The following is an 18,748-nucleotide window of genomic DNA, read 5'->3' as shown; positions in this document are numbered from 1 at the left end:
ATACTAATTTATGTGTCTTTCTCCCAAATATTAAACTCCAGTCGATTTCAGGAGTTATTAACATCAGTGTTACAGGAGTTATAAACCCCAACTGTCAGAATGATCACGATTCAGTCCGGGATGTAAATAACAGCAGAATCCAACCCCTGCAGTCACTTGTGAAATCGCTGATGTCTCAGCAGGTTGCCTGACAGAGAGAATCCCTTGTCACACTCAGAGCAGGTGAATGGTCTCTCCCCAGTGTGAACTCGCTGGTGTCTCAGCAGGTCGGATGATCGAATGAATCCCTTCCCACACACAGAGCACGTGTACCATTTCTCCCCACTGTGAACGGGTCCTTCTGCTTCCATGGTCAAAAGCTGATGATATCCCAGTCCCGATGTACCGAGTGACTCTGTCAGATCTTGAGGTGATGTTTGGTTTGAGCTTCCAGTCTACAAATCCTCCCCTTTTAACACCCTGTAAAGTGAATTTCAAACAGGAAAAGGGAGTGTGAGAGAGACCCCACAAAAACACAAAGGCAGGTTGTGAAATTGAGCTGAATGAGTCTGTGTGGGGCCGGCACGAGAAAAAAAGTGACCATGAAAGCTGCCGGATTGTCGTAAAAACACATCTGGATCACTGCTGTCCTTCAGGGAAGGGAACCCACCTCCCTCGACAGGCCCACATGGGAAATTGTTGGTCCCACTGGGCCCAGAAGTACTGGAGGAGAAACCCAGCAGCTTCTCCCCCTCTCCATCCAGCTCAAACTGGTGTAACAAACAGACCCACACAGGAGGCCAGTGAGTGACTTCCACATCCAGCGCCCACCTGATACAGAGCGGCTGGGAATTGCTGGGCCTGCTGTATAAATGTAAGTTGTTGTTTTCCTGGTGTGGAGGAGGTGCTGGGCCCGGTGGCTCTGACTCGGGGCCCGAGAACCGCACTCGGTGTTGCCCGGGGACTGAGAGCCGCACTCGGTGTTGCCCGGGGACTGAGAGCCGCACTCGGTGTTGCCCGGGGACTGAGAGCCGCACTCGGTGTTGCCCGGGGACCGAGAGCCGCACTCGGTGTTGCCCGGGGACTGAGAGCCGCGCTCGGTGTTGCCCGGGGCCCGAGAGCCACGCTTGGTGTTGCCCGGGGACCGAGAGCCGCACTCGGTGTTGCCCGGGGACTGAGAGCCGCACTCGGTGTTGCCCGGGGACTGAGAGCCACACTCGGTGTTGCCCGGGGACTGAGAGCCACACTCGGTGTTGCCCGGGGACCGAGAGCCACACTCGGTGTTGCCCGGGGACCGAGAGCCACACTCGGTGTTGCCCGGGGACCGAGAGCCGCACTCGGTGTTGCCCGGGGACTGAGAGCCGCACTCGGTGTTGCCCGGGGCCCGAGAGCCACGCTCGGTTAAAAAGGAGGCAGACAAAAAGCAGGAAACTATAGACCAGTTACCCGAACATCTGTGGTTGGGAAAATGTTGAAGAGTTCATTCTTAAAGAAGCATTAGCATGACATTTGGAAAAACATAATTCGGTCAGGCAGAGTCAGCATGGATTTATGAAGTGGAAGTTAAGTTTGACAAATTTGCTAGAATTCTTTGAGCATGTAACGAACATAGAAACATAGAAAAATAGGTGCAGAAGGCCATTCGGCCCTTCGAGCCTGCACCACCATTCAATATCATGGCTGATCATTCCTTCAGTACCCCTTTCCTGCTTTCTCTCCATACCTCTTGATCCCCTAAACCTTAAGAGCCATATCTAACTCCCTCTTGAATATATCCAGTGAACTGGCCTCAACAACTCTCTGCGGCAGGGAATTCCACAGGTTAACAACTCTCTTGAGTGAAGAAGTTTCTCCTCATCTCAGTCCTAAATGGCCGACCCCTTATCCTAAATGCAATGATTATTTTCATTTTCGGTGTTATTCAAAACAGGTGGAAATACACAGCAAATCAAAACTTAAAAAAATTAGAAGAAAATATGCAATAGTAGCCAACTAAATCAGTTCTCGATTAGGCAATGGCATACGTCATCAAAATCCTTCTCTGCTTGTACCATGTTGAAAAAAATTCTGAAATGAAATATTTTTGTCCTCAAATATCAGTCTATTTTTAAACAGTTTGCGAAAGTTATAATTTTATCTCATCTCAAAATCACTAATCCATCATTCAGACCAGGCCTGGACATTTGGAAGAAATGCATTCTTTCTATTTTTGTCTTGTACAATACCAAACATTCAGGAATTCATTTTTCACATTTGTTCGGTCATTTTCTCCACAACACTGTCAGAGGTGCTTTCGATGAATTATGTTCCACTTCACATCATGGGCCAGGGTGGATAAAGTGGGTGTGGTGTATTTGGACTTCCAGAAGGCATTTGACAAGGTGCCACATAAAAGGTTACTGCACAAGATAAAAGTTCACGGGGCTGGGGGTAATATATTAGCACGGATAGAGGATTGGCTAACTAACAGACAACAGAGAGTCTGGGTAAATGGTCCATTCTCGGGTTGGCAATCAGTAATGAGTGGGGTGCCGCAGGGATCAGTGCTGGGACCCCAACTATTTACAATCTATATTAACGACTTGGAAGAAGGGACCGAGGGGCCACTGTACAGCAAAATTCTAAAAGGACAAAGTGTGTTAAAAAAACAAGCCTGAAGGCTTTGTGTCTTAATGCAAGGAGTATCCATAATAAGGTGGATGAATTAACTGTGCAAATAGATGTTAACAGATATGATGTGATTGGGATTACAGAGACGTGGCTCCAGGATGATCAGGGCTGGGAACTCAACATCCATGGGTATGCAACATTCAGGAAGGATAGAATAAAAGGAAAAGGAGGTGGGGTAGCATTGCCGGTTAAAGAGGAGATTAATGCAACAGTTATGAAGGTCATCAGCTTGGATGATGTGGAATCTATATGGGTAGAGCTGCAGAACACCAAAAGGCAAAAAACGTTAGTGGTTGTTGTGTACAGACATCCAAACAGTAGTAGTAGTGATGTTGGGGAGGGCATCCAACAGGAAATTAGGGGTGCATGCAATAAAGGTGCAGCAGTTATAATGGGTGACTTTAACATGCACATAGATTGGGCTAACCAAACTGCAAGCAATAGTGGAGGAGGATTTCCTGGAGTGCATAAGGGATGGTTTTCTAGACCAATATGTCAAGGAACCAACTAGGGGGGAGGCCATCTTAGACTGGATGTTGTGTAATGAGAGAGGATTAATTAGCAATCTCGTTGTGCGAGGCCCCTTGGGGAAGAGTGACCATAATATGGTGGAATTCTACATTAGGATGGAGAATGAAACCGTTAATTCAGAGACCATGGTCCAGAACTTAAAGAAGGGTAACTTTGAAGGTATGAGGCGTGAATTGACTAGGATAGATTGGCGAATGATACTTAAGGTGTTGACTGTGGATGGGCAATGGCAGACATTTAGAGACCGCATGGATGAACTACAACAATTGTACATTCCTGTCTGGCGTAAAAATAAAAAAAGGGATGGTGGCTCAACCGTGGCTATCAAGGGAAATCAGGGATAGTATTAAAGCCAAGGAAGTGGCATACAAATTGGCCAGAAGTAGCAGTGAACCTGGGGACTGGGAGAAATTTAGAACTCAGCAGAGGAGGACAAAGGGTTTGATTAGGGCAGGGAAAATGGAGTACGAGAAGAAGCTTGCAGGGAACATTAAGGCGGATTGCAAAAGTTTCTATAGATATGTAAAGAGATAAAGGTTAGTAGAGATAAAGGTTAGCAAAGACAAACGTAGGTCCCCTGCAGTCAGAATCAGGGGAAGTCATAACGGGGAACAAAGAAATGGCGGACCAATTGAACAAGTACTTTGGTTCGGTATTCATGAAGGAGGACACAAACAATCTTCCGGATATAAAAGAGGTCAGAGGGTCTAGTGAGAAGGAGGAACTGAGGGAAATCCTTATTAGTCGGGAAATTGTGTTGGGGAAATTGATGGGATTGAAGGCCAATAAATCCCCAGGGCCTGATGGACTGCATCCCAGAGTACTTAAGGAGGTGGCCCTGGAAATAGCGGATGCATTGACAGTCATTTTCCAACATTCCCTAGACTCTGGATCAGTGGAGGGTCGCCAATGTAACACCACTTTTTAAAAAAGGAGGGAGAGAGAAAACAGTGAATTATAGAATGGTCAGCCTGACATCAGTAGTGGGTAAAATGATGGAATCAATTATTAAGGATGTCATAGCAGCGCATTTGGAAAGAGGTGACATGACAGGTCCAAGTCAGCATGGATTTGTGAAAGGGAAATCATGCTTGACAAATCTTCTGGAATTTTTTGAGGATGTTTCCAGTAGAGTGGACAAGGGAGAACCAGTTGATGTGGTATATTTGGACTTTCAGAAGGGTTTCGACAAGGTCCCACACAAGAGATTAATGTGCAAAGGTAAAGCACATGGGATTGGGGATAGTGTGCTGACATGGATTGAGAACTGGTTGTCAGACAGGAAGCAAAGAGTAGGAGTAAATGGGTACATTTCAGAATGGTAGGCAGTGACTAGTGGGGTACTGCAAGGTTCTGTGCTGGGGCCCCAGCTGTTTACACTGTACATTAATGATTTAGAGGGGATTAAATGTAGTATCTCCAAATTTGCGGATGACACTAAGTTGGGTGGCAGTGTGAGCTGCGAGGAGGATGCTATGAGGCTGCAGAGCAACTTGGATAGGTTTGGTGAGTGGGCAAATGCATGGCAGATGAAGTATAATGTGGATAAATGTGAGGTTATCCACTTTGGTGGTAAAAAGAGAGAGACAGACTATTATATGAATGGTGACAGATTAGGAAAAGGGGAGGTGCAACGAGACCCGAGTGTCATGGTACATCAGTCATTGAAGGTTGGCATGCAGGTACAGCAGGCGGTTAAGAAAGCAAATGGCATGTTGGCCTTCATAGCGAGGGGATTTGAGTACAGGGGCAGAGAGGTGTTGCTACAGGTGTACAGGGCCTTGGTGAGGCCACACCTGGAGTATTGTGTGCAGTTTTGGTCTCCTAACTTGAGGAAGGACATTCTTGCTATTGAGGGAGTGCAGCGAAGGTTCACCAGACTGATTCCCTGGATGGTGGGACTGACCTATTAAGAAAGACTGGATCAACTGGGCTTGTATTCACTGGAGTTCAGAAGAATGAGAGGGGACCTCATAGAAATGTTTAAAATTCTGACGGGTTTAGACAGGTTAGATGCAGGAAGAATGTTCCCAATGGTGGGGATGTCCAGAACCAGGGGTCACAGTCTAAGGATAAGGGGTAAGCCATTTAGGACTGAGATGAGGAGAAACTTCTTCACCCAGAGAGTGGTGAACCTGTGGAATTCTCTCCCACAGAAAGTTATTGAGGCCAGTTCACTAAATATATTCAAAAAGGAGTTAGATGAAGTCCTTACTACTAGGGGGATCAAGGGGTATGGCGAGAAAGCAGGAATGGGGTACTGAAGTTGCATGTTCAGCCATGAACTCATTGAATGGTGGTGCAGGCTAGAAGGGCCGAATGGCCTACTCCTGCACCTATTTTCTTTGTTTCTATGTAACGTAGCCAAGTTTGCTAATGATACAAAGATGGGAGGAAAAGCAATGTGTGAGGAGGACACAAAAAATCTGCCAAAGGACACAGATCGGCTCAGTAAGTGGGCAATAATTTGGCAGATGGAGTATAATGTTGGAAAGTGTGAAGTGATGCACTATGGCTGAAAAAAATCAAAGATCAAGTTATTATTTGAATGGAGAAAGATTGCAAAGTGCTACAGTCCAACGGGACTTGGGGGTACTTGTGCATGAAACACAAAAGGTTAGAATGCAGGTACAGCACGTGATCAGGAAGGCCAATGCAATCTTTTCCTTTATTGCAAAGGGGCTGGAGTATAAAAGCAGGGAGGTCTTGTTGCATTTACACAGGGTATTGGTGAGGCCACACCTGGAATACTGCGTGCAGTTTTGGTTTCCATATTTATGAAAGGATATACTTGCTTTGGAGGAAGTTGAGAGAAGGTTCAGTTGGTTGATTCCAGAGATGAGGGGCTTGACTTATGAGAAAATGTTGAGGAGGTTGGGCCTCTACTCATTGAATTCAGAAGAATGAATGAAAGGTGATTTCTCGAAACGTATAAGATTATGAGGGGGCTTGACAGCGTAGTCGCAGAGAGGATGTTTTCACTGATAGGGGAGACTAGAACTAGGGGGCATAAACTTAGAATAAGGGCCCCCCCATTAAAAACTGTAGGAGGAGGAATTTTTTTCTCTCAGAGGGTTGTAAACCTGTGGAATTCGCTGCCTCAGAGAGCTGTGTAAGCTGGGACATTGAATATATTTAAGACAGAGATAGACAGTGTCTTAACCGATAAGGGAAGAAGGGGTTATGGGGAGCGGGCAGGGAAGTGGTCCCGAGTCCATGATCGTATCAGCCATGATCGTATTAAATGGCGGAGCAGGCTCGAGGGGCCGTATGGCCTACTCCTGATCCTACTTCTTATGTTCTTATTTTCTTATATAGTGGGTGTCTGGTATGGGAGTGTGGATTTGACTCTATCTGTCCACCTCTGGTATGTGGATGAGGGTTTTACTCTATGTTAGTTTCTGATACAAGAGGTTGATTTTATCCTGTACCTGTCAATTTCTGGTAATTGTCTGTGGGTTTCATTCTGTATCAAAAAGGGCCACATTACAACATAATTCTAAAAGGACAAAGAGTGTTTAAAAAACAAGCCTGAAGGCTCTGAGTCTCAAAGCGAGAAGCATTTGTAATAAGGTGGATGAATTAACTGTGCAGATAGCTGTTAACGGATATGATGTAATTGGGATTACTGAGACATGGCTCCAGAGTAACCAAGGCTGGGAACATAACATCCAGGGGTATTCAATATTCAGGAAGAATAGCCAGAAAGGAAAAGGAGGTGGGGTAGCGTTAGTGGTTAAAGAGGAGGTTAATGCAATAGTAAGGAAGGACATTGGCTGGGATAATGTGGAATCTATATGGGTAGAGCTGCGAAACATCAAAGGGCAAAAAATGTTAGTTGGGGTTATGTACAGACCACCAAACAGTAGTAGGGAGGTTGGGGATTGCATCAAACAGGAAATTAAGGACGCGTGCAATAAGGGTACAGCAGTTATCATGGGTGACTTTAACCTACATATTGATTGGGCTAACCAAACTTGTAGCAATACTGTGGTGGAAAATTTCCTAGAGTGTATAAGGGATGGTTTTCTAGACCAATATGTCGAGGAACCTATGAGAGAGCAGGCCATCCTAGACTGGGTTTTGTGTAATGAGAGAGGATTAATTAGCAATCTGGTCTTGCATGGCTCCTTGGGTAAGAGTGACCATAACATGGTAGAATTCTTCATTAAGATGGAGAGCAACCCAGTTAACTCCGAGACTAGGGTCCTGAACTTAAAGGAAACTTCGATGGTATGAGACGTGATTTGGATAGGATAAACTGGTGAATGAAACTTAAAGGGTTGACGGTGGATAGGCAATGGCAGACATTTAAAGATCACATGGATGAATTACAACTATTGTACATCCCTGTCTGGCGTAAAAAATAAAACAGGAACGGTGGCTCAACCGTGGCTAACAAGGGAAATTAGGGACAGTGTTAAATCCAAGGAAGAGGCATAGAAATTGGCCTGAAAAAGCAGCAAACCTGAGGACTGGGAGAAATTTAGAATTCAGCAGAGGAGGACTAAGGGTGTAATTAGGAGGGGGAAAATAGAATATGAGAGTAAGCTTGCAGGGAACATAAAAACTGACTGCAAAAGCTTCTATAGATATGTGAAGAGAAAAAGATTAGTGAAGTCTAATGTCGGCCCCTTGCAGTCAGAATCATGCGAATTCATGATGGGGAACAAGGAAATGGCAGACCAACTGAACAAATACTTTGGTTCTGTCTTCACTGAGGAAGACACGAATAACCTCCCAAAAATACTAGGGGACCGAGGGTCTAGCGGGAAGGAGGAACTGAGGGAAATCCTTATTAGTCAGGAAATGCTTGGAGGGAAACTGATGGGATTTGAAGGCCAATAAATCCCCAGGGTCTGACAGTCTGCATCCGAGAGTAGTTAAAGAAGTGGCCCTAGAAATAATGGATGCATTGGTGGTCATTTTTCAAAATTCCATGGACTCTGGATCAGTTACTATGGATTGGAGGGTAGCAAATGTAACCCCACTTTTTAAAAAAGGAGGGAGAGAGAAAACAGGGAATTATAGACCGGTTAGCCTGACATCAGTGGTGGGGAAAATGCTGGAATCAATTATTAAAGATGTAATAGCAGAGCATTTGGAAAGTAGTGACAGGATCGGTCCAAGTCAGCATGGATTTATGAAAGGAAAATCATGCTTGACAAATCTTCTAGAGGTTTTTGAGGATGTAACTAGTAGAGTGGATAAGGGAGAACCAGTGGATTTGGTGTATTTGGAATTTCAAAAGGCTTTTGACAAGGTCCCACACCAGAGATTAGTGTGCAAAATTAAAGCACATGGGATTGGGTGTAATGTACTGACGTGGAGGCAGAACTGGTTGGCAGACAGGACGCAAAGAGTGGGAATAAACAGATCCTTTTCAGAATGGCAGGCAGTGACTAGTGGGGTGCCACAAGGTTCAGTGCTGGGACCCCAGCTATTTACAATATATATTAATGATTTAGACGATGGAATTGAAAGTAATATCTCCAAGTTTGCAGATGACACTAAGCTGGGTGGCAGTGTGAGCTCTGAGGAGGATGCGAAGAGGCTGCAGGGTGAATTGGACAGGTTAGGTGAGTGGGCAATTGCATGGCAGATGCAGGAAAATGTGGATAAATGTGGGGTTATTCACTTTGGTGGCAAAAACAGGAAGGCAGATTATTACCTGAATGGTGACAGATTAGTAAAAGGGGAGGTTCAAAGATACCTGGGTGTCATGGTACATCAGTCACTGAAGGTAGGCATGCAGGTCCAGCAGGCAGTAAAGAAAGCAACTGGCATGCTGGCCTTCATAGCGAGAGGATTTGAGTGTAGGAGCAGGGAGGTGTTACTGCAGTTGTGCAGGGCCTTGGTGAGACCACACCTTGAGTATGATGTGCAGTTTTGGTCTCTTAATCTGAGCAAGGACGTGCTTGCTATTGAGGGAGTGCAGTGAAGGTTCACCAGACTAATTTCCGGCATGGCAGGACTGACATATGAAGAAAGACTGGATCGGTTAGGCTTACACTCACTGGAATTTAGAAGAATGAGAGTGGATCTCATAGAAACATATAAAATTATGACAGGACTGGACAGGTTAGATGCAGGAAGAATGTTCCTGATGTTGGGAAAGTCCAGAACCAGGGGTCACAGTCTAAGGATAAGGGGTAAGTCATGTCGGACTGAAATGAGGAGAAACTTTTTCACCCAGAGAGTGGTAAACCTGTGCAATTCTCTATCACAGAAAGTTGTGGAGTCCAGTTCGTTGGATATATTCAAGAGGGAGTTAGATGTGGCCCTGAGGGCTAAGGGGATCAAGGGATAGGGAGAGAAAGCGGGAGCGGGGTTCTGAAGTTGCATGATCAACCATGATTATATTGAATGGCGGTGCAGGCTCGAAGGGCCAAATGGCCTGCTCCTGCACCTATTTTCTATGTTTCTTTCCATTCTTGGTGTGTGATGTGTATTTTGCGCTGTATCTATCCATCTGTTATGTGAATGTGAGCTCTACTCCATACCCGTCATTCTCCAGTATGTTAGTATTGTTTTACTGTGTACCACCAATTCCTGATCGAGTATTCGTTTTTCTTTTTAACTGTCAATTTGTGTTATGGAGGTGAGTGTTTATGCTGAATCTGTCGGTCTCTGGTAAATGAGTCTGAGTTTTACTCGATATCTATCTGTCTCTGCTATGAGTGTGGTCCTTTCTCTGTATCTCCATTTCTGTTATGGGAATCTGGGTTTTATTCTGTACCTGTCACGTTCTGACATGTGATTGTGGGCCTCACTCTATAACTGCCAGTTTCTGCTTAATTGTGAGTGGACTTTTTTTTGTACCTGTCAGTTTCTGGAATGAAAGAGAGATCTTCACCCTGTACCTGTCAATTACTGGTTCGTGAGTCTGGGCATGTCACTGTATGTTATGGGAATATGGATTGTAATATGTCAGCCTCTGATATGTGAGTGTGGGTTTTATACTGTATCACTCAGTCGCTCATATGTGAGTGTGGGTTTTATACCGTATCTCTCAATCTCTGATATTCAAGTGTGTGTATTTTTCTGTAACTGTCAGGTTTTGTTGTGTGTTCAGGTATAATCTGTGCTTCTCAGTTTCTGCTATATTCGACTGTACCTATTTGTTCCTGCTACTTGATTGTGTTTTAGACAGTACCTGTCAGTTCCTGCTATGTGAGTGTGGAATTTACTCTGTATCAGCTAGTCTCTAGTATGTGAACGTGAGAATTAATTTTACTTTTAACCTGTATTTCTCTGATATGTGAATAAAGATTTTGCCTTCTCTGTGTCATTTTTTCTGATGTGTGTGTGTGTGGGTTTTACTCTGCCCCGATCAGTTTCTGAGATGCAAGTAACAATTTTACTTACTGCCTTTCAGTTTTCCGACATGTGCACATGGGATTTACACTTTACCTGTCAATCTCTGGTATGCAAGTGGGGATTTTATTCTGTTACTGTCACTTTCATATATGTGGGTGTGTGTATCTGTCAGTCTATGCTACGGGAATGTGGGTTTTATTCTGCACCTGTCATCTTCTGGTATGTTCGGGGGGTTTAAATACTGAATCCGTCAGATTCTGAAACATGAATATGGCTTTTGCTCTGTAACCATCAGCTTCTGATATGCGAGTGTGGTTTATACATTCCATTGGACATTTTTTCTGATAGATGATTGTCTTTTATTCTCTACCTGCCAGTTTCTGGCAAGTGAGTGTGGGTGTTTAATGTACCTGGCAGTGTGATCTGTTTCAATGGTGAAACAGCATGTGATTCTACTGCTCCATGTGGCTGTAAGATTCACAATGTAACTCTGTCACTTCGGATCACTGTGGGACTGACAGCTTCTGCTGTCTGTGACAATAGGATTGAGGCCAGTTCTGAGTCTCTGCACTCTGTGAGTGATAATCTACTTACTGTGTGTGAGAAGGAGCTGCCTGCACTGTTCCTTGTGTTCCGGGTGGAGGAAAGCTCACATTTGTTCTGGCTGGTTGAAGAATTTTGCTCTGAGAATAATAATACGAGAACATTATTAGTTCTAAGAGATGGATGCGGGGGAGAATATGAGGGAGCGACAATGTATCTCTCAACCACCAGCAACATGGTTCTGGAGAACTCAGCTCACCGAAACAATATAACTGGTCTTTAAAATATCTTCTCCCACACTCCTCTCCTGGTGCCTGCAATAGATGCACTTTGCGAAACTCCCCACATCCTCACTGACAGGTGTGTTTCCACTGCTCACTGTCCAAGAACTACAGACACGGTGAGATTGGAACTGAATCAGGAACATTCACTCCTGGTTTGGAGAGAGAAAGCAGCAGATTGTAAACAGCAGATTCTGACCATTCTGTCTCCCTTACCCTGGACACACGCTATCCACACACAGCCCGAGAATGGCCTCTCACTTCCCCCACTCACACCACACACTGACACTGATTCTTGGTCCACTCTGCCTCTTACACACAGCCCCCGACTCCCCCTGAACTCCCCCCGGACTCAATGCCGATCTCTGAGCCCATCTGCGGACACACTCCCAAAGCGCTGCGCTGCTGTAAGGAGGCTGCTGCTCGCTGCCTTACCCTGGGGCCGCGGTGCCTCCATTCCTGGCTGTTTTAAACCATCTTCTTCTGCTCACTGAGTGAATGACGATCACAGGCAGGGCTGGGGGAGGGGAGGACACATGTGCTCTTCTGCTCACTGGGAATGACACAGAGGGTGGGGCTGAACCGCGCATGCGCAGCTCTCTGCAATAATTCAATCTGTAAAAATCAAAGTGCACTTTTCCCAATTTACTTTTATCAGAATCTGAGCAAAGGAACTGGGCCTGGGGGGAAAGGACAGAGAATGATTAAAGCTGCAAGCCTTGTCCCTTGGAGATGCTCAATTTGGGATCATTCCGTGCAGGGTGTTTCTCTCCATGAGCCCGTCTTCACAAAGCAATTCTGCAGAAACATCAGAGGGACGAGGGAGTGGGAGTGTTTGCTGGGACCGTGCCGGAGTTAATATCTGACAGAGACAGTCCAAGATTAGTTTAATTACAGTAAAACACTCAGTCACTGAGAGTAATACCAAAGTGGATAATCAAAGGGCTATAGTGAGGGAAGAACTTAATACAATAACGATTCATAATGAAGTAGTACTCGGTAAAATAATGGGACTAAAGGCAGACAAGTCACCTTGCCCTGATGGTTTACATCGTAGGATCTTAAGAGAAGTGGCTGCAGAGATAGTGGACACATTAGTTGTAATCTACCAAAATTCCCTGGATTCTGGGGCGGTCCCAACAGATTGGAAAACCGAAAATGTAACGCCTATATTTAAAAAAGGAGGCAGACAAAAAGCAGGAAACTAAAGACCAGTTAGCCTAACATCTGTCATTGGGAAAGTGCTGGAGACCATTATTAAGGAAGCAGTAGTGGGACATTTGGAAAAGCATGATTCAATCAAGCAGAGTCAGTATGGCTTCATGAAAGGGAAATCATGTTTGACAAATTTGCTGGAGTTCTTTGAGGATATAATGAGTAGGATGGATAAGGCGGAACCAGTGGATGTGGTGTATTTGGATTCCCAGAAGGCATTTGATAAGGTGGGACATAAAAGGTTACTGCACAAGATAAAAGCTCACTGGGTTGGGAGCAGTATATTAGCATGGATAGAGGATTGGTTAACTAACAGAAAACAGAGAGTCGGGATAAATGGTCTTTTTCTGGTTGGCAAATGGTGACTAGTGGGGTGCCGCAGGAATCGGTGCTAGGTCCTCAACTATTTAAAATCTTTATTAATGACTTGGATAAAAGAACCGAGTGTAATATAGCCAAGTTTGCTGATGATACAAAGATAGGTGGGAAAGCAAATTGAGGACAAAAAAAATCTGCAAAGGGATATAGACAGGGTAAATGAGTGGGCAAAAATTTGTCAGATGGATTATAATATGGGAAAATGTGAGGTTATCCACGTTGGCAGAAATAATAGAAAAGCAAATTATAATTTAAATGGAGAAAAATTGCAAAGTGCTACAGGACAGAGAGACCTGAGGGTGTTTGTGCATAAAACACAAAATGTTAGTCTGCAGGTTCAGGAAGTAGTCAGGAAGGCAAATGTAATGTTGGCCTTTATTGTCAGGGGGATAGAATAAAAAGCAGAGAAGTCCTGCTCCAAGTGTACAGGGTATTGGTGGGACCACACCTGGAACACTGTGTATTTAAGGAAGGATATACTTACACTGGAGGCTGTTCAGAGGTTGATTCCGGCGAGGAGGGGGTTCTCTGATGAGGACAGGTTGAGCAGGTTGGGACGATACACTTTGGAGATCAGAACAATGAGAGAAATCCGAGGTGTGAGAATAAAATAACTCAGCTCTTACTTTACCAAGATGGCCGCGCATGCGCTTTGCTGCACACTGAACCAAGATGGCGGAGGACTGACCCTGCTTTCCTGTACAAAGATGGCCGCCGTTACCCGGGGCCTGTGACCGGGAGAAAGCCTCGAGGCTGCAGCCGCCGATATTCCGGTTATTATTCCGGGCTTCCGGCGGGCACCAGGTGTTTCTGAAGCCTCCCCGGCTCCCCGCTGGTCCTTTACTCCCCTCCGCCCCGCGGAGTAGGAGCTGTTTGGCGGAACACATTTCACCACAGCCGCTCCGCCATTACACGCACCGCGCATGCTCCAAATACAGCCAGGTCCCGCGCCTGCGCACTGGGCACCTGTAGTCTGGGCTCGGCACATTCTCCATCGCGGGGAATGCTGGGTAAATACCCAAGACCACCTCAGTGACTGGGACAGGATTTCCTGGGCCCCCATTGGGCACTGAACATGTTCATTCTGGCCCTCAGTCATTGTTCCTGCTGCTCTGTATAACCCTGTCCCTGAGCTGGACAGTAATGTTCTGTCTCAGGATTGTTTCAAACACCCTGTGTCCAATATTGGATTTCTCCATAAAAATAGACTCATTAATGTTCCCGTCCCTTCCATTCTGGGCCTTTTCTTACTCTAGATTGTTTCACTTCTCACGGAATTCATCTTTTCCCACATCAAATCCCAAACTTGTTTCATTTGCGTATCCGGCTTGTGGGTGTCTCAGACTGAACCGGCGTGTCTCACTTTACACTCATTTAACGTTCCTCTCAACCAACCCTTGAAAGAACTATCTTTCGTAAGACTGTAAATCTGTTATTTTCTGTATTTAACGATTTTTGAATGTGGTTAATAGATCTTCACACATACTGCATGTGATCAACTTTGAAATGTTCTGACCTTTGTAATTGCCTTTGCTAATTTTGATGGGTTAGTTGATTACAATTTCTTGTTACTAACATACCTTGCAGTATTTCTTGCATCAAAATAATTGTTTAACTACTTCCTTTATCAGGTCTTTAGCTTCCCCACTGATCTCTGTTTCCTCTTGTGGGGGAATCGAGAACTAGGTGGCAAAGCCTGAGCATAAGGGGGCGCCCATTTAAAATGAAATGAAGAGGAATTTCTTCTCTCAGAGGGTCGTGAATCTTTGAAATTTTCTACCCCAGAGAACAGTGGAGTCTGGGTCATTGAAAATATTTAAGTTGCAGATAGAGTGATTTTTGAATGATGGTGGAGTCAAGGTTTATGGGTAAAGGGCAGGGAAGTGGAATTGAGGCCAAGATCAGATCAGCCAAGATCTTATTGAATGGCGGGGTGGGCTCAAGGGGCCAGATGGCCCACTGCTAATCCTAGTTCAGATGTTCTTAGCCTTGGTAACCGGGCTGGGTTTAGATGAAGGTTTAGTGGTTGTGGTTTGTGGTTATTTGTTAGGATTGGGATTAGTGATTGGGATAGTCAATGGGATATTTGGCTTAGGATATAATTATGAACTTAGAAAGAACTATTGCCAATATAAGTGTTACTGGACATGCCCTTTTCCATTTCAAATTTGTAACCTCACAGTGCCGAGTCACAAAACAGCCTCACAATGTGTTCATTCAAGGAACCTTCTTTTCAGTGCAAGCCTCATTTACTCGCTCCTTTCTGTCAACAGCACATCGTAATCTCGACATTTCTCATGGAAAAATAAATGAGTGACATTAGATTTGGGTATTTTTGGCCAATAACAGATGGATACATTTGTTGCGCTGGTTACATCTAATCATCAGCCTGCCTGAAAAGGACTTCTGACAATAATCTGTCACCAGGCCTCACCAGTCACCGTCTGATTCCCCGTCGTCTCTACATTCATTAACCACCTTTCGCCCTAAGTAGAGCTGCTTTCACCGGCATAACCATTCCCCATACTGAAGCACTCTAATTACCGAGCAGAGCAAAAACACCGGCATGGACTGGTTAGACCGAATGGCTCATTTCTGTGTAATTTTGTAGTCTTAGTGTAAGTGGTCCCTGGATTTGATGTCTCATTGTAAGGGGTCCCTGGATTTGATGCCTCAGTGTAAGGGCTCCCTGGATTTGATGTCTCATTGTAAGGGGTCCCTGGATTTGGTGCCTCAGTGTAAGGGCTCCCTGGATTTGATGTCTCATTGTAAGGGGTCCCTGGATTTGATGTCTCAGTGTAAGGGGACCCTGGATTTGATGCCTCAGTGTAAGGGCTCCCTGGATTTGATGTCTCATTGTAAGGGGTCCCTGGATTTGGTGCCTCAGTGTAACTGGTCCCTGGATTTGATGTCTCATTGCAAGGGGTCCCTGGATTTGATGTCTCAGTGTAAGGGGTCCCTGGATTTGAAATCTCAGTGTAAGTGGTCCCTGTATTTGATGTCTCAGTGGAAGGGCTCCCTGGATTTGGTGCCTCAGTGTAAGGGGTCCCTGGATTTGATGTCTCAGTGTAAGGGGTCGCTGGATTTGAAATCTCAGTGTAAGGGGTCCCTGGATTTGATGTCTCAGTGTAAGGGGTCCCTGGATTTGGTGTCTCAGTGTAAGGGGTCCCTGGATTTGATGCCTCAGTGTAAGGGGTCCCTGGATTTGTTGTCTCAGTTAAGTGGTCCCTGGATTTGATGTCTCAGTTAAGTGGTCCCTGGACTTGATGTCTCAGTGTAAGGGGTCCCTGTATTTGATGCAACAGTGTAAGGGGTCCCTGGATTTGGTGCCTCAGTGTAAGGGTTCCCTGGATTTGATGTCTCAGTGTAAGGCGACCATGGATTTGATGCATCAGTGTAAAGGGTCCCTGGATTTGATGCCACAGTGTAAGGGGTCCCTGGATTTGGTGCCTCATTGTAAGGGGTCCCTGGATTTGATGTCTCAGTGTAAGGGGACCATGGATTTGATGCCTCAGTGTAAAGGGTCCCTGGATTTGCTGTCTCAGTGTAAAGGGTCCCTGGATTTGGTGTCTCAGTGTAAGGGGTCCCTGGATTTGATGCCTCAGTGTAAGGGGTCCCTGGATTTGGTGTCTCAGTGTAAGCGTCCATGGATTTGGTGCCTCAGTGTAAGGGGTCCCTAGATTTGATGTATCAGTGTAAGGGCTCCCTGGATTTGATGTCTCAGTGTAAGGGGTCCCTGGATTTGATGCCTCAGTGTAAAGGCTCCCTGGATTTGATGTCTCATTGTAAGGGGTCCCTAGATTTGGTGCCTCAGTGTAACTGGTCCCTGGATTTGATGCCTCATTGTAAGGGGTCCCGGGATTTGATGCCTCAGTGTAAGGGCTCCCTGGATTTGGAGCCTCAGTGTAAGGGGTCCCTGGATTTGATGTCTCAGTGTAAGGGGTCCCTGGATTTGAAATCTCAGTGTAAGGGGTCCCTGGATTTGATGTCTCAGTGTAAGGGCTCCCTGGATTTGGTGCCTCAGTGTAAGGGGTCCCTGGATTTGATGTCTCATTGTAAGGGGTCCCTGGATTTGAAATCTCAGTGTAAGGGGTCCCTGGATTTGATGTCTCAGTGTAAGGGGTCCCTGGATTTGGTGTCTCAGTGTAATGGGTCCCTGGATTTGATGCCTCAGTGTAAGGGGTCCCTGGATTTGATGTCTCAGTTAAGTGGTCCCTGGATTTGATGTCTCAGTGTAAGGGGTCCCTGGATTTGATGCAACAGTGTAAGGGGTCCCTGGATTTGGTGCCTCAGTGTAAGGGCTCCCTGGATTTGATGTCTCATTGTAAGGGGTCCCTGGATTTGGTGCCTCAGTGTAAGGGGTCCCTGGATTTGATGTCTCCGTGTAAGGGAACCATGGATTTGATGCCTCAGTGTAAAGGTTCACTGGATTTGATGCCTCAGTGTAAGGGGTCCCTGGATTTGGTGCCTCATTGTAAGGGGTCCCTGGATTTGATGTCTCAGTGTAAGGGGACCATGGATTTGATGCCTCAGTGTAAAGGGTCCCTGGATTTGGTGTCTCAGTGTAATGGGTCCCTGGATTTGGTGCCTCATTGTAAGTGGTCCCTGGATTTGATGCCTCAGTGTAAGGGGTCCCTGGATTTGGTGTCTCAGTGTAAGGGTCCATGGATTTGGTGCCTCAGTGTAAGGGGTCCCTAGATTTGATGTATCAGTGTAAGGGCTCCCTGGATTTGATGTCTCAGTGTAAGGGGTCCCTGAATTAGATGTCTCAGTGTAATGGGGTCCCTTGATTTGATGCCTCAGTGTAAGGGGTCCCTGGATTTGATGCCTCAGTGTAAGGGGTCCCTGGATTTGGTGCCTCAGTATAAGGGGTCCCTAGTTTTGATGACTCAGTGTAAGGGGTCCTGGATTTGATGTCTCAGTGTAAGGGGTCCCTGAATTAGATGTCTCAGTGTAATGGTGTCCCTGGATTTGATGCCTCAGTGTAAGGGGTCCCTGGATTTGATGCCTCAGTGTAAGGGGTCCCTAGATTTGGTGCCTCAGTGTAAGGGGTCACTGGATTTGGTGTCTCAGTGTAAGCGGTCCCCGGATTTGATGCCTCAGTGAAAGGTGTCCCCGGATTTGGTGTCTCAGTGTAAGGGGTCCCTAGATTTGATGCCTCAGTGTAAGTGGTCCCTGGTTTTGATGCCTCAGTGTAAGTGGTCACTGGATTTGATGCCTCAGTGTAAGGGGTCCCTGGATTTGGTGCCTCAGTGTCAGGGTTTCCTGTATTTGGTGCCTCAGTGTAAGGGGTCCCTGGATTTGATGCCTCAGTGTAAGGGGTCCCTAGATTTGATGTATCAGTGTAAGGGCTCCCTGGATTTGATGTCTCAGTGTAAGGGGTCCCTGAATTAGATGTCTCAGTGTAATGGGGTCCCTTGATTTGATGCCTCAGTGTAAGGGGTCCCTGGATTTGATGCCTCAGTGTAAGGGGTCCCTGGATTTGGTGCCTCAGTATAAGGGGTCCCTAGATTTGATGTCTCAGTGTAAGGGGTCCTGGATTTGATGTCTCAGTGTAAGGGGTCCCTGAATTAGATGTCTCAGTGTAATGGTGTCCCTGGATTTGATGCCTCAGTGTAAGGGGTCCCTGGATTTGATGCCTCAGTGTAAGGGGTCCCTAGATTTGGTGCCTCAGTGTAAGGGGTCACTGGATTTGGTGTCTCAGTGTAAGCGGTCCCCGGATTTGATGCCTCAGTGAAAGGTGTCCCCGGATTTGGTGTCTCAGTGTAAGGGGTCCCTAGATTTGATGCCTCAGTGTAAGTGGTCCCTGGTTTTGATGCCTCAGTGTAAGT

The 18,748-nt window shown here is 45.9% G+C and overlaps 1 long non-coding RNA gene across 2 annotated transcripts; it reads right to left on the bottom strand.

Moving 5' to 3' along the window:
• Positions 1–238: 238 nt before the first annotated feature.
• Positions 239–13,839, bottom strand: LOC139257449 (uncharacterized). Of its 2 annotated transcripts, XR_011592304.1 has the most exons (4): positions 13,402–13,839; positions 11,303–11,476; positions 11,095–11,183; positions 239–459 (listed from the first exon to the last, which is right to left on the bottom strand). It is a non-coding gene; the product is annotated as an uncharacterized lncRNA (long non-coding RNA). The 2 variants fall into 2 exon arrangements; XR_011592303.1 differs by lacking the exon at positions 11,303–11,476.
• Between the last annotated feature and the right edge of the window lie 4,909 nt (positions 13,840–18,748).

This window comes from Pristiophorus japonicus, unplaced genomic scaffold (assembly GCF_044704955.1).
Source record: "Pristiophorus japonicus isolate sPriJap1 unplaced genomic scaffold, sPriJap1.hap1 HAP1_SCAFFOLD_85, whole genome shotgun sequence".
NCBI classification, from domain to species: domain Eukaryota; kingdom Metazoa; phylum Chordata; class Chondrichthyes; family Pristiophoridae; genus Pristiophorus; species Pristiophorus japonicus.
The sequence above is the reverse complement of the archived record's forward strand: the minus strand, read 5'-3'. Positions and strand labels throughout refer to the sequence as shown.